Genomic DNA, 10,264 nt, shown 5'->3' with positions numbered 1-10,264 from the left:
TATGCCAGCAAATGTGACAGAATATACAAATAATAATATTCTTAAATTCTACCAGATTGATTTCCTGATGGTTTCTAACACTAGGTTCTTTGCCAGAAGTGCCCAGGAATATTCTTCTCTGCATATCTTTATGCATTCTCCCAATAACGGTCTTTTCATGATAAAAAGAAGCATAACATAATTCGCCATTCCTATCATCTGTCTTTATTATTGACATCATTTGAACACATAGCATTGACTTTATTTTGTCTTTTGTTGCTGACATTCCAGTTCTTTCTCTATTCTAGAATCTTATGTCTTGTCAAATTCAGTGAAACAGAATTCCACCTTTTAACTTTTTGCTAACTAAAAACCCTTAACTTCAGTGTTGTTATATCTAAAGATCTCTGGAGTAGAGAGTTTTCACCATCACTAGGACAAAAATGTATTCTTGGATATGCTTTGCAATCTTACCATGTTGTGTCTGGTTTTGATTCATTTTGATTCATTTTTTGGGAAACTCTCTTCATGTTGTTTTTCTGAGAACTCTTAACTTTTTTTGTCCTGGAAATTTCTCAGTAATTTTCTGTCTTTGGATTGACTCCTTATATTTTCTCCTATTGTGATACAATTTCATTGTATCCTTCCAAAACTTCATTTTTTATTTTCCATTTTTTATTTTTCTCTGCTACAGAGTTAATAACATCTTTAATTTTATCTTCCAACTGCCATGTCCCTATTTGTTTGTAATTAATGAAGCATTATTCTTACCCACTTTTTTTTAATTTCAAAGACTAGATAGCTATTCATTTAAAGCAGAAACCCTCAAAACTGGGTATGGTGGTGCATGTCTGTCATCTCAGCTACATGGAAAGCATAAATAAGAGGATTGAGGTCCAGGCCAGCCCAGTCAAAAAGCAAGACCTTAGGCTCAAGTGGTAGAATGCTTGCATAGCATGCATGGAAACCTGAGTTCAAATTCCAGCAACACCAAAACAAAACAAAAAAACCTTCCATTCTCTTTCATGTCATTCTGTTATTAATATATGATTTCCTTTCTTTTTCATATATCTCTTAAAAATATTTGGGTGGTATTGGGGGTTGAAGTGAGGGCCTCATGATTGTTAGGCAAATGCTCTAGCACTTGGACCATCCCCCAGCCTTTTATCTTTTTCTTTGTTGGTTTTGCTCAAGTTGGCCTCATGCTACCATCCTCTTATCTTTACCTCTCAAGTAGCTGAGATTACAGGTATGTGCCATTATGCCCAGCCTCTCTTAAACCATTGTCAAGCATGCTCATTTTAAAGTATTCAAAAGTATGTTCTTCTATGTTACTTGAAGAGTATATTTTCACACTGCTTGAAACTGTACACCTTCTATTATATTTTCAAAGTGAAAGTGGGAATTTTACGTTACAGTATAGTTTACCATTTTAATTGGAGATTTTAGGATATACAGGGGAAGTTTTATCAATTCACTTGCCTTAAGTTTTACTTCTGCTTTGAGTACTTTGCTGTATTTTTTGGGGGGGGATATATTTAATACATTAAACTATAAGAAAATCAAGAGAAAAATTTAAAAGTAATAATATTCTTAATGAAATCCCTTGTGTCTCTGTCATCATGTTTCTTTTCTACTTTCCTAAAAGAACCACACATAACAGCTCAGTGTACATACTATCAGTTCTATGCAAATAAACACATATGAAAATGTACAAGATAGACTCACCCTGCTCCCTTTGTTTAGTTATATGAGTCACTGTATATATGTTTGCAATTGTTTTTTCAATTTGCTGCAATTATTGAAATTTTGCCAAAAAATGATGGAAATTTGCATGCAAACCAATAATACATAATAATGTCTACTTCTCTATAACCTTATTGTTGTGTGTGTTTCTCTAAAACCCAATGCATTAAAAAATATCTTCTGTAAAATAGGAGAAATAGTATTTTTTGCATTGAGTCTTCTTATACATTTCCCACTTATATTTTTAAACTTTCCTTTGTCTAGTTTCAAAGTTGATATTTAAGTTGAAAACATTGCTTTATCAATATTCTCATTTTATAAGTGAGAAAATCAAAGACCAACTAGTTTAGTGTTAGAAGTGAGACTTGAAGATTTTTTGTTATTTATTACAACACTTACGTTGTGAAGTGTGATCTCAATTTGCTATTTTTAATATTTTAATTCCTATTCTTTCATTTCTTCTCTCAAGTCACAATTTTAAGCATGATATAAATCATCTGAATTTCTTCTCTTTACTATTTGGGAAACAATCCCTAAAATCACGTTAAAAACTGTTATCAAACAAATTAACAAATGACTTTGAATTAGTTCTGATGTTCTACTTCCCTATTAGCCTTTTCTTTCTTTCTTAGCAAAATCTTGTTTGGATTACGTGTCTGTATTCATTGCCACCTTAGTGAGCTTTAAAGTTATCTCTTCTTAGAGGTTTTTGCTATGTTTTCTGTATACAAATATATTAAAACTATTTTCAACAGAAAACTTTAAAACCAAAGGTTTTTCTTAATGAAATTCATTAATGAACACTCTTAGATGTGGTATCTCTGTTCACTCTGTGGGAGAAGAAATTGCATAAAGTGCTATTAGTCAGGGTGACAAACCAAATTGAATTAACATCTGGCCTGATGAAACACTGATTTTAAAAGCTAGGATATCCAACATTCAATTCTGACCTGAGCGCAGTCTTGTGACTGCAAAAATTGTGCAAACTCTTTTCAGAGTTAACAGCTTCTGAATATTTACCACATAGTTTGTGGATCCTTGATAGCTGAAGAAAAAATCACTAAATATGTATGTATATGTTAAGGGATCTAAAGAAGTTGAAATAAGGTTTTTGTTAATCCAAGAAATCTGAAGAAAATATAAATCCACTCAAAATAGAATCATTTTCCTATTTAGAAAATCCTGTCTCTGATGATGAATGTAAGTACTTGGAGATTTTTCCCAGGGTATCCTAGAATTACTCACATGGAGAACATACTCATTGATTTTATGATTCATCCTATTCCAAGTATTTGCTAATTAATTATAAATGCTACCTTGGGTAATACTGAAAGAACTCTATGAGATAGGTGCTACTTATTTACATTTTAGAGATGGGTAAACTACAATCCCCCCAAAATTGTCAAACTGTAGCAGGTGCTCCCTGAAACTGTCCACCAAGACCCCCTGCTAAGTGATCTTTTTTTAGGACTCAGATGGTAAACCAAATGTTGTAGGCTACCCTCCCTTTATTTCTGTGGCAAATAGCCTTTGTTGTGGCAATACCTAATGAAAACATATGAATTAACTTGAAAATATTGAGCATATCTGAAAAGAAAATGTAGGAGCTGACTGCAGGAGGTCTAAGTCCACCGCAACGTCTGGAGAGAGAGAGAAGATGGTCACCAAGATGAGGAAGACCTTGCCCAACGCAAAGCCATTCTGCCCATTATTTCACTGTACCTCTTTTTCTCCCCATAAAATGTCTCTCATACTCCTAAATTCCTCCCACTCCATATAGAACCTTGTGGTAAAGAGGCCCTTCTTTCTTCTTTAGGGCCAGCTTTGAATAAAACTTATTCCTTTCATCAACTCCTTTGGTCACTTCAAGTGGAGCAGCAAGCAACACAAATATTTGAGTCAAGTAATAAATGTTCCACAGCTAGAGTCCAATATGTGATAAAAGAGCATATGGTAAAATATTAATGGCAATATTTATGTGATAGGTATATGGATATTGGCTATAATGTCTCTGCTTCAACACTTTCATAAATAATATTGGGCAAAATATTGCAAAGCTAATAATTACAAGACTAGGAATTTCTACCCCTTCAGACTACTGAAAATAATTTCCCTATGCTCAGTGGTCACTAGTTTTGCAGTAGTATTGAAACAGGTATTTTAGGGCAAAAAGCCCTGGCTCTGGAGTCCCAATGAGACTAGGTTGCTCACCCATCCCTGTATGCCAATTAAAGAGCAGAGCACCGGTGAACAGCAGACAAAGGAGGTTTACTTGAACTTGTGTTGGGAAGACAAGGGGCTCAGTGACCCTGAGAGATTGTCTTCAGGGTGCTGACATAAATTTTAGGTTTAAGTAGAGGAAGACTTGGGCAGGAGTGAGAATTAAGTGATTCTGGTAAAAGACATGCTTCAGTTGATCATTATCCCAGGATACTGGGTGGCATCCTCTCATGAGGAAGGTGCTGTGTGTGGAGTAGTTTTACCTTTTGTCACCAACTGTTTACTCATTGATTTTGTCCTTTCTAGAGTCTCAAGGAGACTGTGGGAGACAAAGACTCAGAAATAAAGAAAAAATTGTTAAAGTGACAGAGAGGGGAAAAATGGAGGTTTTTAGGCCAGTGCCTAAAAATCAAAATCATTGCAGTATAACTTATGCCCTAGCAAGAGCATGCATGTGGGGAACAGAAAATCTGACTTAATGTTCCAGCACTGTCGCCTTTATCTGTTCTAGCATGGGTTATTAATGAAGAAAACCAAGCTTAAAGCACTTCTAACATTGTCCGTAATAACTTTTCTGAATTAAGCTAATATATTCAAGTGTAATTATGTTTGAGTACTATAAAAAAAACAAGTTTAAATGATGCAGAGAAACAGTCAGTCCCTTTGTCCTATTATAATTTTCAAAGCACTTGAAACAGTAAATCTTTTCCTGTCAGACCTGGTAAGTCTTGTTTAGAATGGTAAAGAGACTCTGAAGTTAAAAGCACATGGGGAAGAAAGGCCCAAGGCTCAATTATGAGCATCAGAAAACCAGGGGATGAAAAACACTATGGATGATCAGGGAACTCCACTTGACAAAAGAAAGTTGTATATCTCAGCTCTGTTTTGGAAAATTGGTTTGTGGGCATTGGGACCTCCCTAAACTGCTTGAATTAAATAGTCATTGAGGAAAAAGAAAACGACAGACAGCCAAGAAGGAAGGCAACTGAAGGCCTGGGGTCTCAAAGCTCTATGTCCTTAAAAGGCTTTTTCCTTTTACCCTTGGTCACTTCCTCAGGCTTATATGGCCTTGAAGTAGAAGAAAAGCCCTAGTTATCCCGTAAAGAAGCACAGTGGGCTTATTCCAATATATATGTATATAAGTTTCAAAAGAGTTGTATAAATATATATATGTATTCTAATAAATATGTATACATATATTACAAATAAAAAGGAAATTGAATAGAGCTACAGAGAGTGAGTATAAAAGTTGCCTTCATAGACACTTTTATGAAGTAGCACTAAAATGTTTTCACCATAATAATTGGTATTACTCAATCATGCCCTAGTTTTCAAACAGAATGTAGAGACCTATTCATTGTGACATCTTTTATATTTGACTGCCATCTGAGATCATAGTTTCATGTGACCTCAGTGACAACCAATCAGGAGGGGATTCTAATACCCCTGTTTCACAGTTAAATAAATTGGCTTACTATGTAACCAGGCTTTTGTTTGTACTAGTCTTGTTACTGAGTACTAAAAAGAATTCATTTTTAACACTAGAATGATAGTCTTAATGTTAACCCCTAATGTTAACCTTACTAAACTTCAGATGGATTACTTCTAGACTATAAATTCTGATTTCCTTTTACTTGGACCCTTATTTTAGAAACCTTTCAATTGTAAATTCTTTCTCTGCTCCTTGGAGGTGCAAATATCCTCTCATATTTGTGCTAGTTTAACAATCTAGGAGGAGCCATTCTTCCTATCATTTGGAAGGGTTAGGTACTCATCTCCCAGCTTCTATAGGAAAGTTGGGGCCTAACTTTGCCCTAATCACATTGAGGAAAACCCTCCCTCCCAAATCCTCCAGTATTTCTGTACTAACTCACCCCAGTGCTTAAAAACACTTCAGTGTTTTATTTCTGCAGAGTTAAGTTTAATCTCTAACCTCTATTACAGTAATCTTGAATAAAATCTTCCTTTCATATTTTACTTCTGTGGTGCAATTACTTTTGAGACTTATCAAATCTAGAATGTGAATCTGAAGAAACCCCTCCCAACATTTGTTAACAATTTAATAAACTCAAGGTAAATATGATCTTCATTTTCTGTTTATTTACTTTCCCACTAGAATTTGAACTGTGAACATACAATTCAATTCTACTTGATACATTTAAGTAAGCTTTAAAAAGAAATGTTGATATGAAATTAGTTTTTTAGACCTTTTATAAATCTTTTGTAAAATAATAAATAATATGTCTTCTCATGATTCCTTCTCTCATTTAAAGAGGCTGCATTTGTTTACAAAGGTTAAGGCAGTATGAGTCTCTTAGGAGAATTTAACCCTTTCAAGTTCTTCATGGTTAGTGTCAGTCAAGATTTAAGTTATCCATTGTTTCCTTTAAACAATTATTATTTCCTTCTTTTTCTATATTCTAGCTATGTCACCAAAATGACAACTATTTAGTAAAAACTGAGATAGACTGATGCATGAATTTTTTCTACATGTTCAATGTGACATGCTATGTAAATAATCATCTTTATTTTCAACTTGATATGTCACTTTTAATCCAGTTATTTATATATTGTAAAAATGTCCTGACCATTTTTTTCTTGAAAAGGAAGTGATCATTTTGTTTTCTAGAAATATTGAATTACAGTAGAGAAAAATTATACCACTAAAATATAAGGTGCACATTTCCATCTTATAATAACATGAAAAACTTAGGTTTTCTTCCACTTAACCATGTCTTTTGCTGCCAACACAGAATCACTTATTTCAAGCCAAATATTTTGTCTATGCTATTGGATATAGTACAATGTGCACATAGGTGATGCTGCTTTTCTTGGGAACTTACCAGCAAAAGAAGGTTTTGGTTTTTAGTGTTAGTGGTGTTTGAATTTAGGGCTTCATGCTTGCTAGGCAAGTACTCTGTGGCCTCAGAAATAACACAAACACTTTTGGTTTTTATTATTTTGGAGATAGGTTCTCATATTTTGCCCAGGCCAGCTTGGATCACAGTCCTATTTTACATTTCCTAATGTAGCTGGGATAAGAGGCACATACCACAGTGCCCAGCTTTTTTTCTGTTAAGATGGGGTCTTACAAGCTTTTTTGCTGGGTTGGCCTGGAACTGCGATCCTCCTGATCTTGGTCTCCTTGAGATGACAGGTACATGCTACTGTACCCAGCTATTGGGTAAGATGGGGGTCTCACAAACTTTTTGCCTGTGCTGGCTTAGAACTGTGATCCTGCTGATCTCAACCTCTCAAGTAGCTAGGATTACAGGTTTGGAAGATCTGTACTTGGATAAAATGAGATATCTTTCTTTTGAGACTTTTTCATGAAGGAATATTAAAAGAAAACTTAAAACCAATAAAAATGCCCAGATATTCATGCATATCTAGAATCAATTGAAAGAAAATAACATTTTAAAGGATGAGATAAATACATATTTGGAGCCTCTATTGAATTGTTTATACTCTGATGTATCTTAGTGTATGCCTGTAGAGATATTTTCAGTTTAGATTTTCCATTTGTTTGCATTACTCCACTAAAAATAAGTTTACTCACTTTTCAACAGCATTAATATATCAGTGAATGTGGCTGGCAGAATGGCTTATGTGGTAGAGTTCCTGCCTAGCAATCACAAGACCCTGAGTTCAAACCCTAATATATATATACATACATATATATATATATATGTATATATATGTATATATAAATTACATAGTAATTAATTATATATAAAATTAGTGAAGAGCCAATGTTTCCTATGTTTATTCCAGGACTTTTTAATCAAAGGGTTGTAGAATAGTCAATCATGGAACTAATATTGCCTCATCATCCACTTGGTATTAAAATTATAATGATACAATAAAATCTCTCCCTGGGGACCTATAGTTCCTGTTTTCACAGATGTTCCTATGGCTAGTAAAAGCATGTTTGTGTATGGTAAGCTGGCAAAGCTACAGCTGTTATAATATGATGATGACTTCAAAATGGCAGTGAAAAGTATGAATATGGGAAATTAATGCTTATACATTCAGTAACTTTGTTTATAATTGAACTGTGCTATTTTCCAGGTGAATATTGTTGCCTTAGGTTTCCAGGGAATGTCTGCATAATGATTATTGCTGTTTCTCGAAAATGGCAACTCATTAAGATGAGTGTCTTCTGGCAGTCTTACTTTATAAGGTGTTTTCTCATGTCATGAAGCAGATTGAAATAGAAAAGAATTATTAAGGGTGGATTTATTCATGTAAAATATTAAGGAAATGATCAAGTCACAATAAAATAGTTTGTTTACAAGAAGACATTAGAGATGGTATGTAAGAAATACATATTAAAACAGGAGGAATAATAGAAATTACAAAACTGTAGGAGAATTTGATCATAAAGGAAATAATAACAGACATGCAAATTAATATGTAGTAGCAAAGCACAAATAAGAAATAAGGTTTATGTTATGTTCAGATTTGTAGTTGAAGCTATTATTAAACACATATTTTTCTGTTTGATAACTGTTTTGACATGATTGAATAATTGCTAGGATCCATGTTAACATTTGTTATAGCTTTCTGATTTATAGTAGAATTTCTAGTTACACTTACAATGATAAAGGATAACTAATAAATCTGAATCCGTTTCAAAAGCACAGATTGCTAACATTTTCATACAGGCAATGAAGCCATACACAAGATAAAAGGCCACAATGTCAGACCTTCAGCACACAATTTTATAGCTCTATATCTTCCTGAAATGGAATTTCTAGACCATATCAACATGCTTTTTGTACTTAAAGTATAGCAGATTTATCCTTAACACACACAAACAGACTTTTTAGAATAGTTGTTAATAGTTACTATCCACAATTGGGAAAATTCAGATCTAATGCATAACATTATAATTTTAATATAACATAGCTACATATTTGAAATCCTCATGGCATTTTTCTATTCAAAGGCTACCCAATTTTTTTTCCTTCATGATTAGAAAATTCTCTGAGAATCAAAATCTATTAACAGTATAAACAATTTAATTTAATTTTAAATGGTTGCATATTTAAGATTTTAAGTGGCACTAGAAATAATGCTAGTTCATGTTTTTAAAAGTTAGAAATTAATAATGAAATAAAAATGATCATGAATATTTTGTCAAATTTCTTACTATTCCATTCCCCAACAATATTCAAAATCCTGAGAAAAAACTCTTGGGCTGGGGGTATGGCTCATGCTGGCTTAGGAAGTCTGAGACCCTGAGTTCAAACTCAAGTACTGCCAGAAAACAAAAAGAAAAGGAAGAAACACTCTGCACACATGTTGGCTTTTATGTAACTTCCTATTATTCTCTGCAGCAAAATTTTCTCAGGTAGTTGTCTATAGTCAAAATCTCTACTTCCTTAACTCATGCTACCTCTATTCTCTCTACTCAACTAAACTTCTTACTGTAAAGCTCACTGTGATGGATTGGTTTATTGTCTTCCTTCCCTATGACTAAACCCCAATGCAGTAGAAGTTCCATAACAGAGAACTTCTTTTTGTCATCGCTTTAACTATTCACTGATTGCTTACTAGGCAGACAGCAAGCAATCAATAACTATTTGTTTAATGACTGAAGTTTGAAAAAATAAAGTTTTAATAAAACTACATTCAAGAATTAAAAAAGATTTTTGTGCATGTTAAGTTGGTCTTTGATATATATTAACCTCTTTCAGTATACTCCCCATATTTCTCAAGGCTCTCTGAGACCTCCTTTCTGAAAGAGTTCCTTAAGCATTCTCATGGAGAGGCTCAAGTGGTAGAGCGCTTGCCTAGCAAGCGTGAGTCCCTGTGTTTACTCTAGTACTGCAAAAAAAAAAAGTAATTCTTAATGAGCTTCTAGTGGGCAACAATATTTCCAATCAGGAAAATCACAGGGATCCCAGACTCTGGAGAAGAGTTCACCAGTTGCTGAATGTTTCTTTCATGATCCTTTAAACTGTGCATACTCAACTATAAATCATTTTTATTCTTTTTACCACAAACTTCATCATGTGCCAACTAAGTAAATATTTAACTAAGTACATATCCATTACCAACTTAGTTCTCTTTTTCCAGTTTACCTTTCCTTGAAATATTTCTGATGTTTTTTCAATTATTTCAGTATTAAAACCTGTGAAATTTTTTTTAGGAGCTAAAACCTTCAATAATTTTTTTTCTCAAAGTACCTTTACTACTACCCACAAGAACAAAAATATGTCTGCAAAGGATTAGCAAGTCCTCCATATAAATACTAACTCCCAAAAAAGGGGTATTTTCATAACTTTACAAATATAATTTAAAAAAATTTAAC

Source organism: Castor canadensis, chromosome 12 (genome assembly GCF_047511655.1).
Source record: "Castor canadensis chromosome 12, mCasCan1.hap1v2, whole genome shotgun sequence".
Taxonomy (NCBI): Eukaryota; Metazoa; Chordata; class Mammalia; order Rodentia; family Castoridae; genus Castor; species Castor canadensis.
This window is presented reverse-complemented; position numbering follows the sequence as displayed.